Here is a 17,625-nt window from a genome sequence, read left to right as displayed (position 1 = left end):
AAACCCCTGCTTTCAACTTCCTGCTGACCCCTCTATTGCCCTGCAAATGACCTATCTCTGGGGCACGTGTTCCACGCCGTTTCCCAGGGTTTCTCTGCGGGATTTAGCTCCATCCACCACACCACCAGCTAACGACAGCCATCCTTGATGGGCTGCCTTCCCCTCCCATACTTCCCCACTCCCCATTCCTGTCTGACATGCCTCCCATCCTGGTCTCAGGGTCAGTTTCTGGATGAACGTAAATGAACACCATGCTCATAAAAATATTTGAGAAATGCTATATGAATCACTGCACATCAGACAGTGATTACTAGAAATGCTCACCAAAGTGATACACTTGTTGCCTCAGAAAAGTGAGATGTCAGACGCTTTTTAACTACATGTCTGTTCTTTGATATGTTTACAATTGGCAAGAGTCACAAAAACAATAAAGCTGTTTCTCCCCACCCCCCACGCGCATTATCTGAATCATGAGCGAACTAAGAATAAGGAGGACCTTATATCCCACAGCAACTTAATAACTTATGAGATGAGGGAAGTTCTTGGAAAATCCTCTGGGGCTAACCACAGCCGGGCCACCTCCCATGCACTGAAGAGGCCCCGAAGGCCCCTCTGAAGAGGGGAGAATTGAGCCAGCACTGTGTTCGCGGTGCGCACATGTTTCAGGAAGTGTGAACACTGACCGAGTTGATGTAAGCGAGAAGACAAATGCTACCGTCTGGCCAAGGGTTTGTTTGAAGATCCGTGATTATCCCCATCTGGGAAGCTACCAGTGCTTCTCATCCCTCTAAAACACTTCTTTCTAATTATTTTCCCTTCTGATGGCGTGCCAGGACACTGGCTGAGAGAAAGCCAAGTGGGAAGAAGTCTCCTCAGTGATGAAGAACCCAAGACTTGGTGCCAAGGATCGAAACCAAGCAAACTGGTAATTTTCCGTTGGAGAAAACAACCACACTTTTCTTATGGTGTGGTTTCTTCTCTACCAGTGGCCTCTACAGCAGCTGTCCCCAAAGAAGCATCTCGTTTCCATATTAAATTCATGTGAAACATACGAGCACACTCCCAGCCACGAGGAGGCTTGCCGGAGCAGCCCGCAGCGGGCGCTGGGAGAAGAGCCCAGCCCTTGTGAAGGGAAGCGGTGCCTGTGGAGGAAGAACCTGGCAGCGGTTTTTCTTTGCATGATGGTCTGCTGGTGGAGGCTCGAATGTGAGCCCAGACTCCCGCAAAGGAGAGTTTTTGTGTAATCCAGAATTTATTTTCCAAAGGTTGCCTGTTTTCTTTTTTTTTTTTTTTGAACTTTTATTAGATAATCCCACACAGGGTAAGTCACAGCCCAGCCCAAGATTCTGTATGCACAAGAATACTAAGTCAAATTCTACATCCCTGAAGAGACTCGAGTCCCTCCCTGTACGTCAAATTAAAATGATAGGTTTTCATTTTGGAACATGCAGAGAGGAATTTTGAAGGCCACATCAGAGCCCTAGTTATTTTTAGATGGAGACAGTAAAGTGGTGTCTCATTACTTCAGACTGATTTGGTAGAAAGTTTATGTAAATGAGCCACAAATCTGGGTTTGAAATAGTGCCATTTTATCACTTTAGGTGTTCCGTGTTACATCTGAGTTACCACAAGGAAACATGTTGCTGTTCTTAGGGAACCTGCTGTGATGAGTAAGAAATATCTTAATTGTGTATCATTATTACTCAGTGTCATTTAGTTATTATGTATCACTTAATATCAGTAGGTGATTTATAAGCACTTGAACATTAAGAAATTTGAAAACATGTCCGTGCAAAAACTTGTGCGTGCCTGTTTACAGCAGTATTATTTCTAATCACCAAAAAGTAGAAATGACCCAAATGGCCATCAGCTGGTGAACGCATTAAAACGAATGTGGTGCACCCATACGATAGAACATTATGCAGCCACAAAAAGGGATGAAGTGCTAACGTACCTAGAAACCAGCGCACTTAGTGAAAGAAGCCAGATGCAAGGGACAATGTATTACATGGTTCCATTTATATAAAATGTCTGAAATCGACAGAGACAAAAAAAAAATGATCAGAGGTGGCCATGGCATGGGGGAAGAAAGGGAGTGGGTGGTATACAGGGTCTTTTGGGGGTAACAGAAATGTTGCAGAATTAGATCATGGTTGTGTTTGAAAACCTCGGCGAGTATAATCAAACCCACTGACTTCCCCCCTTCATGTTTTTAACTAGACCCTTATTGAGAACATTTCATTGGTTTCCAGTTTGTGGCTATTGCAATCAATTCTGCAGGATTCGTACATTTTTGGACATTTTTCTTTTGTTGGCATATGTCTGTGAATATATTTCTGTGATAAAATTTTAGCAGTGCGACTGGTAGGAGAAAGCATGAGCATTTAAAAATTTGAATAGACATCGACAGAGGACAGACTGGTCCATTTCATACTCCTGCCAGTGATTTATAAGTCTGCCATTTGTCCTCACGCTCACCCGCCCCTCGTATCATTGAGAGTTCTAATCACTGTCCATCTGATGGGTAAGAATGGTTTCTGGGTTTTGTTTGCATTCATATTTCTTTAGGTATGAGTGGTGTTGAGCATCAGTTCGTTACGGGCAACCTTTATACAGACGCAGTTCTCACCTGGACGTCAGCCACCGCTGGCAGCAGAGGCCGAGGGCAGCCAGGGCTACACATTCTAGCAGGGGTATCAGCCACGGAACCGGCCCAGAGGCAGGGTGCTGCGGTCTTAGGTAGCACACAGTTGGGGTAAACATGAAGAACTCAAACCTCAGGCTTCCGAGTCTGCAACTTCAGGTGGTTCCATGTGTGCCCAAATATTCTAACAATACATGATGACAATCTTTTAAAAACCAACCCCTCAGACCTCTCATAAACCAGATGCCACTCAGCTCTGGTTCAGTGACTCTGTACACCCCAGTCAGAGTAATGTGAAAAACTAAGGTAGCTTTTAAGAAAGTGCTAAATGGAGAAGGTAGTTTTAGTAACAAATGGTCTTAATGCTGTTTCCACTTTAATCAACATAGCCTATTATAATAAGGCTGTGCTTGCATGCTCATTACTGACTGGATTTGGTACTGTTAGGGCAGTGGGCAACACCCTTTTTGATAATTTGCTTGGCTACAAATTGCTTCCTCTGGAAAAAGGGATGTTTATTAATTTTTTTCTGAAGATCATCGGTGAATGGAGGAAAGAAAGCAGGAGTGACGACAAAGTATCTTTCCATGTTTAGCCACTTCAGACTAGCATGTACTCTAGAGCAAAGCCACAGTGACGTCTGTCTCGTAAGCTGTGATGTGTGGCACAAGTAAATTGTGAGATGTACTGAATTGGGGATGATTATTTAATTATAAATTAGGCGGCAGGATAATATACCAAGCTATTAGCGTGAGGTTTGTTTTTCCTGTATTTTATTTCTTCTTTTCGAGCAGAAGTCAGCCTTGCCTCAGGGACATTTGGTTTGTGGCCCAGCACAGAAGTTGTGTGTGAAGATGAGCTGGCCTCTATTTTCGGGAAGCCCGGACCCCGGGAGGGAACGGGGGACAGTGGGCCCCAGGCATCGCAGACCGGAGTGTGCTCCCTGCCGTGCCTGCACCAGGTGGCAGGTTGGCCGGACTTCTGCGGAGGATTCCCAGCCTCAGTCCAGATTCCCAAGCTTGGAACGGAAGCTTCCTCCAGTCTCCTCTGAAGGGACACGCTGAGGATATCAGCAAGACCTGGTCTCAGGAGAAGGGCGGGCTCATCCCATTGCCCAGGCACCACATAACCTCCTGGCCTGGCGGTTTTCTCCTGGTGGGTCACAGGACGTTTTAAAACCTGCACCACCCGACCAGCAGGCGGTTGCTCTGACCTCGTTCTCCAGAGTGTCAAATAAAAAAATGACAGCGGCCAACACAACAGTAATTGCCGATGGGAATAGATCAAAGTAATACCTATTTGTCAGATTGGCAAAAAGTATATTTTTCGATGTGCCCAAGAACTTTAGCAATTAGTTTATGTGTGCCGTGAGATGAAAGAGGCTTAAAATCACTGTCCTAGGCTTGCACACATTCCCAGAGAAGGCGAGAGCTGCCCCGCCCGCTATCAGCAGTGTTTTCCTGCCAGCCCAGAAGGCAGGGTCTCTACGCTGGAGGTAACTTGGAGGGGGAAAAAATGAATCTGACAAATCTCTCCCACCTGAGTTTTGGGAACAAGAATCATATCACGCTACACTCAAAATAAATTCAACGTGAATCTTAGGACAAGGTCACGTTGCATTCCAGAATATTCTCTTGAGTGGGAGAGCAAAGGATGACATAACAGTACAGTTCTGGGACCTTGCTCGTGAAACCTATGAAAACCGCCCACGTCACATCACTGAAGAATCCACTGGAAATCACCGCAAAGCGGGAGGGGGAGATGCTGCGGAAGAGTTTGTGTGTTTCCTCAGTGGGGTCCACCTTGTTTCGAACTGAAAATATCACCCTGTCTTACCACCATCGTGCAAGTGGATGGGCCAGAGGCGACCTGGGAGCGCAGGCGAGGGAGCGAATGGAATTGAACTCAGGAGAGGGCCCCACACACCCCAGCAGTGAGCCTTCTTCCAACAGGAAGAAGCTTGCAAAGGCCTTACTCAGCCAACAGCCAGCCCGGCCCGGCCCAGCGCCTGGGGAAGAGTCAGCAGGCTGCCCGTCCTGTGGTTTCTGGCCTGTCCAGGCTTGCCTTGACCGGGTGGAGGGCAAGAAATGGAAACCCTGCTCCTGGGAATGACAGCTGGCTTGGGAATGCTGGTGTCAGCACTCTGTCCAGGGCTGGGCTGTCCGCACAAGCAGGCACCGTGTCACAGCGAGCCCCAGAGCAGGGAGTGGTCTGCTATTTCTGTCATTTGTTGTAGATCCAGATAACCGGGAGAGATGGGAGGTGGGCAGGTTCTGAACCGATAGACAGCGGAGTTCTGGTTATGTTTCCAAAGGGCTTGAGACTTAACCGAGCCCACCTGTCCCCAGGTGTTTTAAGCAGAAAGTTTGAAGGTTCAGAGGTTGCCCACGTCACAGTTCACCTGGAAGCCTGTGTCCAGCAGTAGACACGATGTGGTGCTTAATAACTGCGTCAGTGGAAGAGCAGTGTACTTACTGAGTGCCCACTGTGTGTAAAACATCATGCCAGGTGCAGAGGTGGGTGCTAAGGCAGAGCACCGCCCCTGTCTTCAGGGATCCGTCACTCATACCTACATGATGTGTAGCCCATGGGTGCAAATGGGTCCTGTTTGACCCTCAGAGTTTTAGAAATGTATATCAACACAAAAAATCGACTATTGCCTTGACCAGTGTGGCTCTGCTGGGCATTGTTCCCTGAAGCAAAAGGCTGCTGGTTCGGTCCCCAGTCGAGATGAATATGGGAGGCAACCAACTGGTGTTTCTTCTTCACATTGATGATTCCTTCTCTTTCTCCCTCCCTCTCCCTCTCTAAAAATTACTTACTTAATTAATTAAAAAATTGCTAGCCCTCTGTCTAACGAAGAGGTACCAGTGTGCATGTGAATGTCCACCTGTGTCTGGAAGGCTAGGGAAGGAACTGGCAACTGGTTGGCCTCTTCAGATCGGGAATTGGGGTCAGGCATGGGTGGGAGGCTCATTGCAACATTTTATAATTGTTTTAATGTAAAAAATGTAATAACTCTAAAAATAAACAAACAGAAAGGGTTGTGGGAATGCACGTAAAACTCCCAGATTTCGGGCTTTCCTTGACAGCTCAAAATTCTGCCCGTACTGGGAGCATGCGGTCTGGACACATCTCACGGTGGGGGAGGCGCAGCATTAGAGGAAGTTAAGCTGAGAGAGGGCGTCAGATGTGCCTTTTGGAAAGGTGGTCGTGGTCTCGGCAGCAGTGGAGCAGAGGAGCCCTGCATAAGGGCTCCTGCATAAGGGCAAGTTCAGGGGCAGGTCGTCTTCTGCAGGCTGCCAGGGAAAGGCTGTGCGGGCCTACCCTGCGAGCGCGGCAGGGAGCTCGACGTCAGACATTCATGAACCTGGCGGAGAGGTGGAGAGGCGGAGAGGCGGGTTACCGAGGTAGAGGGAAAGGTTGGGGACACTCTGGGGTTCTGCCAGCAGACCCGGCTAAGTGCCACAGGTGTTACAGACTAATGGAAGGGAAGCGGGGCTCCGACTCGGAAGGTGTGTGGGCCTTCTGAGCCACAGACAACAGGAATGCCGAAAGAGTGCATCTCCTGAAGTGCAAGGGGGAGGGGGCAGTCAGCGCCTCTCCCCTACTCCAGGCACCAATAGTGAATGCCTCAGTGATTTCCCAGAGAAAGTGGCCTCGCCGAGGGAACTGGAATTTTGAACAGAGAAACTTAACGCTTGTGGCTTAAGAGGCAAAGAAACACCAACTGAAAAGTAGCTGAAATCATAGTCTTTTAGAGACTGGATTTTCTGGGATCTGTGTGTATCCCTTACGGCTTCATCAGTCACCACGAAAGCTCTTTTTGGATTATGGAGCTTCCAACAGGGTGCCGTTCCTGAGGGGATTACCTTGAGCCACAGCCCCAAACAGCACCTGTCCCATGACTAGCCAGGCTGCCCCGCTAGCCCCACCACCCAGAGGGAGGGGCCGTGCCCTGCCCCTGGGGTTTGAGCCAGGCCGTAAAGGAACCAGCCTGGAGCTGTATCTACCATTCTCCTTTCCCTTCAGATTAGCAGTTTGGGGTCTGCACAGAGAACAGAGACTGATCGCTCCTTGAAGGCAGAAAGTTGAGTTTCAACTGCCCCTGCCCCATGGAACAGCGGCCTTGACAGTATTGGACCCCTTTCACTACGATAATTGGAATTGAAAATACTCCCATGCATTTTTGAAGCTATCAGTTTAGCACTGCTGTGGCCTGGGACTTAAACCATGATGTAAGAAAGATCTTGAAAGTTAAATCACACTGATATGAAGTACTTAGTAATAGCTCATGATTATTGAACAGTCACTCAGCAGACTTAAATCTTCACACAAATCCAAATAGATGGTACGATTATTACTCCCACTTTACAGATGGAGAGATTGAGGCTGAGACTAACTTGCCCAAGGGCATGCAGCCAGTAACTGGAAGAGCCAGGTTTGTTCCCACCGAGACTGACCACTAGGCTATATTGCTCTCAGGATCAGAGAAGCCCGTTTTCTGGTAACTCTACACTGCAAAGCCATTAAGAGTGTCTTCAGATTCGCATTGATGTATAAACATTACTTTTACAGCTGAGGCTGCACTGAGACAGCCCCGTCTGGTGATAAAGGTCATATGGGGCCCTGGGCTGAGTGGGAGGGGGATATCACACCCCCTGGTGAAGAGGGAACAGGTGTTTACTCAGGCATGCAGAAGAGCTGGGTCGGGACAGCGAACATTTTTGCCTAACAGCAACATGGCCCCAGAGGGAGACCGAGAAAGTGGTTTGGTAACCTCCGTGGGATTTGCTCTAGCCCATGCGGCATGCATGTTCTCAGGCTGTGTGTGTGTGTGTGTGTGTGTGTGTGTGTGTGTGTGTTTGAATATTAAAGGTGTCTATAAAATATTTCAAATATAAAAAATAATAAAGCGGAAAACCTAGATTCCACCAAGAGGAGACAGCTGTTAATGTTTTCCCATATTTGCCTTAGATTTATGTCTTTAAAGAAACAATGCTAGGGATTCAGGTAAAGCCGACCCAATTCCTGTCCTGCCTCTGCCCCTACAGGTAACGAGTACCTTGAAGGAATGTATATCATCATTCCCATGCAGATTTTTTTTGTTGTTGTTGTGGCGTAACCCACAAGTGGTAAATTGTACAAATCTTAATCACATAGCTTGATAAATTTGTGTGCAGGTATACTCCCCAAACAAGCTGTAGATCAGAAACATGTTCGGGGCCTCAAGGGGCGCCTTTGCCTCGCATTTCAAAGACCAATTGATAGAGTTGCCAACACTTCAAAGTCGAAAAATCTAGCACTGGCTGGTGTGTCTCAGTGGACTGAACACTGGCCTGTGAACCAGAGGATTGCCTGTCCGATTCCCAGTCAGGGCACATGCCTGGGTTGCAAGCCGGGTCCCCAGTAGGGGGCGCACAAGAGGCAACCACACATTGATGTTTCTCTCCCTCTCTTCCTCCCTCCCTTCTCCTCTATCTAAAAGTAAATAAATAAGATCTTTTCTAAGTTGAAAAATCTAGATAGAGATTTAATGTAAAAATCTAAATGTCTAGCTTCTCTTGAAATTCTGGGAAAATCTGGCCACACAAAACACAGACTCTGGCTCAGAGACAGAGGAGCAGCACCCTCTTTAGACGAGACACGAGCTTCCCTGCTTGAGCTGCTGTTTCTGTCGTCCTGTTGTCCTGTCGTCCTATCCAGCCCACTTCATTCATTCACACAACCTAACCTGTGGCCCACCCCTGAAAGGGGCCACCGTATGTACCTAATTTCTAAAGTGCTGCAAATATAAAGAAGCTGCGAACAACTGCCTTAGCCATCTTAAGGAAAGCAGAGTTTGAGAAAAAGTGTCCTCCTCCCCCACCTGCTAGGGGACTTGGAAGCCACTGGTAATGCCGTAAAACAGGGAGCCAGACGCTCCGCCTTTGCTGCTCGAAGTACGGTCCTGGGACCCCTGGGACCGGCCGCATCATCCAGGAAGGAGCCCGTCAGAGACGTGGATTCTCAGTTCCCTCCCCAGCCCTGCTGTGCTCGTCTGCTCAGGTGGCCGTCACAAGTACCACAGACTGTGGGGGATCGTGGAGATAAACAACAGACATTTATTTTCTCACAGTTCTGGGGCCTCGAAGTCCAAGATCAAGGTGTCAGCAGGGTTGGTTTCTTCTGAAGCCTCTGTCCTCGGCTTGTAGGTGGCCGTCTTCTCCCTGTGTCCTCACATGGCCTTTCCTCGTGTCTCTGCCTTCTCCTCTTCTCATAAGGCAACCAGTCACATTGGATTAGGATCCACCTCCATGACCTCATTTAACCGTGATTCCTCCTTACAGACCCCATCTCTGAATACAGTCACGTTCCCAAGGTGCTAGGGGTTAGACTTCGACCTGGGAATTTTGAGGGGACACAGTTCAGCCCATAACACCTACTAAATCAGGATTTACATTTTGGCAGGGTCCGCAGGGGACTGGTGTGTACATTGAAGTTGGAAAAGTACTGCCCAGTGCCTGCCGCCGGTGGGTGAAACACCCGTGGGTCTGCCTGGGAATGGGGCAGGGGAAAGGAGAAGAAGGCTGGAGTGGTCTATTAGATAAATTTTCTCTTCATTCCATAAGTCTGGTAGGGTGGGGACACTCTAAATGTAAGGCCAGTTCCTTCCTTGGGGAGGGGTGGTGGTGGTGGTGGTTCCTGCTTCTCATTGAGGAACACGGACCCTCCGCACTTTGGGGAATGTGAGCAGGTGAGGGGAGCGTGTGAGGCCTGATGAACCAAAGCTGATGTGAGTCTGACCCACAGGAGGTGAAAAGTGCAACAGCAGGTTGGAACGCTGGCAATGTGGCTCTTCTTAGCAAAGAGGTCATTGTCATCTGGTCACTACCTGCAGGCTTCCTTTTTCAAGGTGCAATGTATGTCTCTGGTATGCCCAGGGATGAGTCCAGGAAGATACCACATTATGTTCTTCCCCACTTAACACAAGCTCATTTACTACCTCGGTCATAGGCCTGATGCCATGGTGACAGTTGCCATGGAGATACTCCTATGCATGGATGAAGCTAATCCCAACCACACTGTCAATCATATGCTTTAAACTAGAGGTTTGCAAGCTGTGTTCCATAAAACTATAAGGTGCTTCCAGGGCTTTACAAACATTTTATCCAAACCCAACAAATTTTAAATTTACTTTTAAATTACCAAGAACATGCTTGGGAAGAAAATAAAACAGAATGTAGTGAGAATATATACTAAACACTGAATGTCCAAATTCTTAGCTGGCAGACTAGTCTTTTTAAGGCTAATCCCTCCTACAATTAATAATGATAAATTCTGAATACCTGCCCCTCCCCCCTCAGATACCCTACTTGTTGGCACTGGAGAGCAGACAGGAGAGGGTGGGAACAACTCTGGGTGAGGTCCACTTTTGTACAGCTCTTCCCCTAAGGCAGTCATTCTCAAACTTTAGGGTACATTAAAATCTCTCAAGAGCTGTTAAAATGTAGATTGCTGGGCTCCATTCCCCAGAGTTTCTGATTCGCTAGGTCTGGATCAAGACCCAAAATTTTGCATTTCTAACCAATTTCCCTGTGATGCTCATGCTGCTGGCCCAGGGACCACAAGTGGGAGAGCCGCGGTCAGCTTGCACAGGATGGGGGTCCCTGAGGGACAAAAGCCTGATGATTCTGAGAAGGAGTTTGCAACAAGAATGGCTGGAAATTGAGAAATTCTGGAAAGGAGAGAGTCACACAGTGGGGAGCCCCCAAATATGTGTATAAATTCTTCTCAAATCCTTGGCTGACCCTGGAACGGCACATGTTCAAGTGAGACTTCAAGGAGCAGAAATTTCAGCGATTGCCCAACACAGGGGAGACAGAATTTGGAATTGAAATCCTCACCCAGTTTTAGGGGTTTAGATCAAGCTGTCAACAAAAACCATGGAAGGGCCAGAGCCCACAAGTAAAGACTCCATGACTAACTAAGGCTTTCACCCCAGTTCACACTAAGGTTCAAGCTAAAATAGATCCATCTGAACAAAACCTAAAAACAAGCTTAAATGATGTGATCCGCCAGTAATTTCCCTACCTTTGCAGGAAAACAGTTGTCAGAGGAAGATTCCAGAGTCCAGTCTCTAGAACCTATTTGCGATGTTCACTGTACAAACATCACGAGGCAGGTGAAGACAAAGAAGAACGTGAGCCGCAATCAAGAAGTAAATCGGTCAACAGAAACAGACGCCCACGTAACCCAGATGTCAGCATTTGCAGACAAGGACTTTAGATAACTTTTATAAATATGGTAAAGATTATACAGTAAACGAGGCACATACTGGGTGAAGAGAAGTTCAGGCGAGATCTGGAAACTGTAAAAAAAAGATTCAAATGGAAATTGTAGAACTGAAAAACACAGGATCTGAAAAATGATCCCTCCGCTCCACATTTTCACTCCCCATCCAACTTTCTGCCCCAGATTTAAACATCTGCAGTAGGATTCTTTGGTTGCACCTGACAAAGATCTGACTCTAGCTAGTTTATGGCAAGGTTGAGGGGTACAGGGAAACCAAGCCCAACTGTGGGGACAGACGGAGTGAGCTGGTTCAGGATCAACTGGCCCTAGGCATTTGAAAGCCATGAAGATGCTCTTGTCACTCATCTCTCTGCTCTCTCCAAGAGCTCACTGGACACTCTGTCACTGTGAGCAGCCTTCTCTGTGTGGAACGAGATGGCCAAGGTCAGTGCTGGGCTCAGAGCTTCCTAGCTCTGAGAGGAAAGAAGAGGTTCTCTTCCCACAGCACCAGTCAGAAAGATCCCAGGAAAGGGCTCCGATTAGTCCAGTGTGAGTTGCATTGTCTCCACAGAACAATCACAATTGCCAGGGTGTGAGGTAATTTTACTACTGGTTTGGATCAGATGTCCAACCCCAACCAATCACTACGGCCAAGGAGGCAGTTCCCTCTGGGAGGGAAACAGCTCTTCAGAAGGAAAGAGGTAGCATAGATGTAACAAGTGGGAGAACTATTATAGGCTGGACATCCACTTTGATTTATACCCTTATTAGGTGTGAATCCTTCCACATCACTTCATGTTTATCACATAGTGTCTCACTGTGGCATCCCCTCAAAACAGTACCCATGTCAATGATTTGAATGCAAATAATTTTTGAGAGATATGATCCAAAGAAGCATGGTGAGGGAGGGAGTGGGGAAATGAGACAGGGAAGAGAGAGAGCCAATGCAAGTATGTTAATGCATAGGTTAGCAGTTTGGGCAACTGGGGCTCACTCCCACGGTGCCCCTTGAGACACAGTGTAGAACACACCTCAGAATTGTCCCAGGGACAGGAAGTTGGGGGCTTTATTCACCAACTGCAGCCCCTCATCAATTGCAGTTGCTCCTATGGACCTAATAGTCAGAGAAAGCCCTAGAACAGAGAACAGGTGCTTGAAGGAAGGGCCACCATTGTGTAAGGAAACACCTCTGAAGGGTCAAGTCTCTGGGGTGGGCTGAGAGGAGACAGGTAGGGCACTGACAGAGCCTGGTACACATCTATAAAGCTCTTTGCATAAAAAGGATCCTGTTAGACATTATTCTGTAAAAATTATTCAAAACTATGTTTTAACTTGGTTTAAAACTCACAATAATACTCAAAATTCCACATCCAAATGTGTTGCAACTCCAAGTAGGAATACATTGGTGACCACAGGGCTAATATACTCATTATATAAAGTTCAATAGTTAATCCTGTTTAGAACCAGCCAGCGCTGTTCTGAACAGTCAGTGGGATTCTACTGCTCGCTGCCTAAGAGCAAAACTCTGGAGACAGAAGTTTGGTGAAAAAGGAAAGGGGTTGTTTATTTACAGGCTATACAGTTTTGGAATACTGGCAGGTTTCTTTCTCAGAGTCTCACTCCCTTTAAAACACCCAAAGACTAATAATCCTACCACCCTCTGCCAGGCCAGACCGCTTCAGAATGTGCCTGGAACCCCTTCTTCCGTTTAAAAGTACTGTCCTTGAAGAAACACAGATGTCTGCCACATGATCATTCAAGAGGCTTAGCTGGTTCCCAATCACCGTTCGGCTGCAGACATCTCTCACGAGTCTGCGTGTACGTGCTGGAGTCCTGTGCAGCAAGCCAGCACTGGTCTGCTGTCTGTGCAGGAGGGGCGCCAGGAATGTTCCCAAACCATGCAATCTCCAGGGTTCTGTTGGTCTCTGGGACATTCGGGCCTGCTCTGGCTGACTGGGCTAGCTAGGGGAGGGAGAAAACCCATGTTTTCCCACATGTTACATTTTAAAGACTTGGACCAGAAATCCATGTGCGCAGGGGCAGCTGGCTTTTCATCCATGTGTGCTAATGTCCAGCATTTTTGTCAGCTCCCCAGTGTCTCTGACCCTCCTCGGGCCACTATTTTGTGAAAAGAGGCAGAAGTTTCCCAGTCATGCACAAAGACATATCATCTCAACCCAGGGCAGGGTGTCCGTCCCCACAGCTCTTGCAGGCTCTGTGCAGCCTGTGGCATGAGCTGTGTTGACTGTTTACAGTAGCCCCGGAGTGTGGGAAGGCACACGGTTTCCATTGTGATTTCAACCCACTACCTTGGGGCTGCCTTAGACACTCCCCCCTTCTCCAGGGGAGTGCAGCCTCCATGACAGATCAGAGGGAGTTTCTCCCAGATTGGAGTCTTCTGTTCCCCAGCTGGTCAAACCCACCTGTTACAATCCTGCAACAACGTTATGCTTCTTGCTGAGACACAGTTCTACTATAGGTATCATGTGAGTGCCTGAAGAGCTAATGCATATTTTCTTTAAGTAGTGTACACAATTACCCTTAAAACTAACAATGGATATTACTGGCAAAAAGCAGGATATTTAAGATGAAAGTCTGATGATGAGTGTGATGAGTTTGATCAGGGCCGAGATATCAAATACCCCACCTTAGACCAATTCTTCAAAGGATCAGCCTCACTGTTTATGAAAACAATGTGCCAAAAATGCTCATGCAAGAGAGCATGATGAGAGTTGTTTTGAGGAGTCAACCTTTTATGGCAATAAAAATTACCCAGGTCCTAAATATGTTTTGTGTAGTAAATGTTGCAAATTAGTTTTATAGACTGTGCCAAGTTGCAATGCCATTTCGAGACTAAACACAGTGGAGCAGAAAACCGGGCTTTCCCTTTCATCCCATGGAAAGTGAGCAGCTTACTGTTTTGGGGGGAAAAACATATGCAAGGAAGTCTGGTGATGAAAGTGCACTGACAGCACCACATGTAAATAACACATTGCACGTGAAGTCGAAGAACATGCTACGAAGGAAAAGCGTAGGAAACTTCAAGCTATTACTAATCAGACTTATTAGTAATCGGGCAACAAGAACATCAAAAGAGCAGGCTGCTGTGCAAGAAGACAGGAACCTCGCCTGATCCTCCAGCCCAGAGAGAAATTTGCACTGGAACAAATTGCACTAGAAATGCAAGTTCCCTGAGGGTGGGTCTACCTATTCACAAACTGCTCAGTAGTTGTGAAGTGCTCTTGAAGATTAAAGTTACGCACATCTTTACAAACCAGCAGGACCCGTGAACAAGTGATGCTTATTTAGTAAATAGTATGGCTATTTCCTGAGGATTCACTATGTGCCCACACTGTGCTGACCATTTTACATGAATTGTCTCATTTTCATCTGACAATGACCCCATAAGGTAAGCATTATTATCTCCATTTTATAGACAAGAAGATTAGAAAGGTCAAAAAACTTGCAAAACTGGTACACAGAATAATGAGAGAGCATGAATCCAAACCTAGCCGCCCCCCCCCCCCCACTACACTCCTCTGACATACGAGGTCTATCTGGAAAGATTCCAGCCATGGTTAATGTAACAAGAGCAGTTTGCATGACACCGATGTAACCTCACGGCCAAGGAGAGTGGACTGGAATGCACATGTGTGAACTTCACAATGACAACTTCACTGTATTAGTCAATGGGGCGGTAGACTCTGCTGAGTGAGCATGTGTACTGTGTGGCCGTCACATTCAAAATAACTGAGCAAGTAGAGCAATGAATCTGCATCAAATTTTGTGGTAAGGTTGAACATTCCTCTGCAGAAACTATTCGAATGATTCAGAAGTCTGCAGCTATGGGCAACTGGTGATTGTCAGCTTCATAATGATAGCATGCCCGCTCATGCATCATGTCTCCTGCAGAGTTTTTGGCAAAGCATCAAATCACCCAGGTGACTCAGCCCCTCTATAGCCCAGATTTAGCACCCTGCGACTTCTGGCTTTTCCCCAAAACTAAAATCATCTTCAAAAGGGAAGAGATTTCAGATCATTGATGAGATTCAGGAAAATACAATGGGGCAGAAGACTGCAAGACAAGTTGCTTAAAGACTGTTACTATTTGAAAGGACTGTCTTCCTGTCCTTTGGAGTAATCAAGGATTACTCCAACCCTGGCCAGTGGTGCAGCTGCTTGGAGTATCGTCCCAATCTGCACAGGCCGTGGGCTGTGGGTTCGATCTGCAGTCAGGGCGCGTGCAAGAATCGACAATGAATGCATAGATGAGTGGAGCAACAAATCGATGTTTTTCTCTCTCTCTCTAGTCAATAAATAAAATTTAAAAGAAAACAAATGACCTGATACTATACAACAATAACAACATGCAGAAATTGATTATTGACAGTAATATAAAACTGGGACTGACATCCATAACCACCAAATTCTGATTTCTGTGCTTATCAAAACACAGTCATATTGATTTTATCTTTTCATTTATAATGAATTATTTAAATACCATGACTATTTCAAAGAAATTTGGGGATAAAGAACGATATGAAAACTAAGTTCTCGCCACCCAATATTAACAAATATTAGCATTTTACCACATTCAATTCTTTTTTAAAAGACACGTATTATTGTAACTTTCAGAATCTTCTGGTTCCCTTCTCTTACCAGAGGTAACTATCATCCTGAAGTCGATACTTCCCATCCATCATTCCATCATTTTAATACTTTGACCACAGATGTATATATCCATAAATATATACAAGTATGTGTATACATATACATATATGTGTATATATATATATATATACACATACAAATATATATATATATATATATATTTGCATGGTTTTCTATTTGCTCCTAGAAGGGACAGTTTTATTATTGAAAAGGAAGTCCTGTCACGGAACACACTGTGAGGAGGAGAAGGGGAGAAGGACCCAGACCACTGGTTCTCAAATGTTTTTCATTTCTAACATTTACAGGACAGGTATCCTGTGCCTGTCCTTCTGCAACTTGCCTTGTTCTTATTCACCAGACTCTTATGGAGATTTATCCGGGCTGATTTGTTTAGTTTTAGTTCATTCATTTTTTTTCCTTTTTTATTTAGGTATGTTTTACTCAATTCTAGTTACTATAACAAAGGTATCATAGATTGGGTGTCTTAAACAACAAACATTTGTTTCTCTCAGTTCTGGAGGCTGGTAAGTCTGAGGTCAGGGTGCCAGCCTGGCTGGGTTCTCGGTGAGGGTCCTCTTTCCTGTGGTGAGGGGCAGGGTGGGAGGTGGGGGTTGGGGTTGGGAGAGGAAAGGAGCTCTCTTGTGTCTCTTCTTAGAAGGGCACTGATGCCATCAGGACGGCTCCACACTCACGACATAATTTCCTTTCAAAGTCCTCCTTTCCAAACACCATCATCTTGGGATTAGGGCTTCAACACATGAACTCTGGGGGGCACACAAACATTCAGTCCGTAGTAAGGCATAACGTACATGAACCGAAGTGCATAATTCCAGCACACAGCTCAAAACCTGCACCCACATCAAGATGAAGGCCATTCCCAGCACCCCCACCCTGGTTCTTGTGCTCCCTTCCAGTTCAGACTCCTCACAGGCAACCACGAATAATCTGACCTCTAGCACCACAAATAACTTCTGGCTGCTTTGAACTTCATGTAAATGAAATCATATAGTAAGTGCCCTAAGGGTCTGTCCTTTTTGGTCAACTATCTGTGAGCTTCATCCAGTTTGTTGCATGTAACAGTTGTTGGTTCTCAATCATTGGCTTATAGCATTCTACTGAATTCTAAGTGAATGGCACGCCATTCATTGATCCCCTCAGCACTGGTGGACAATAGGGCACTTTTTAGTTTTGAGTTATTATGAATAATGCTGCTATAAATACTTTAGTACTTTTTGGTGAACATATGCACTAATTTCTCTAAGATCTATACCTAGGAGTGAAGTTGAGGGCCATAATATAGGGAGAGCTGAGTAGTTGCAACAGAGATTATATGACCCAAAAAGTTGAAAATATTCACTCTCATTCTTTAACAAACGTCTCGGGAAAACGTGTGTGTCGGACATGATTCTCCGCACTGGGTTGGGGGGGGGGGCGGCGTGCAAAAGCAGACCAGCACCCTCTGTGCTTGTGGAGCCGGCATTCTAATGTCTTACTAACAGCCTGATCAATAACCAGACATTATCTGCTCCTCTTTTGTCTGTCCATTGGCGAGATTTTTCTGTTTCGTTCCCAAAAGTCTGAACAGCAGCCCCCTCATATGTTAAGTAGGGTAGACAAAGAGCTAAGCCAGAGCTGGCCTGTAAGAGTGGGGTTTTCCGAGGATCTCCTGGCACAGAAGTCCAGTTCCTACCACAGCAAACAGCATGGCCAAGTAGAAATTCAGAGTCCCCCCTCACTAGCACCCCCTCTCCCTGGAGTATTCTTGCAGTGAGCCTGTGCAGAATGCTTTGCACTTGTAGATTGGGCTGGGCCAGTCCTGACCCCTGGCAGCAGACAGCCTGAGGTCGGCGCAGTCACCGCCGGGTGCAAGGTCACTGCGCAGTAATGCAGGGTCTGGTGCCCTTTTCTTGGAAGGAATGACTTGTGGTAAAGCTCAGACCTTTTAGTACGCTTCCCGAGAAGTGAGCTATTGTGAAAACTTCCTCCTTACCACCAACCCCCCCAAATTAAAGAAACAAAGAACTCCAGAAAAATAG

This window comes from Phyllostomus hastatus, unplaced genomic scaffold (assembly GCF_019186645.2).
Source record: "Phyllostomus hastatus isolate PE091 unplaced genomic scaffold, TTU_PhHast_1.1 phas_scaffold_1066, whole genome shotgun sequence".
NCBI classification, from domain to species: Eukaryota; Metazoa; Chordata; class Mammalia; order Chiroptera; family Phyllostomidae; genus Phyllostomus; species Phyllostomus hastatus.
Note: the sequence above shows the minus strand (reverse complement) of the source record.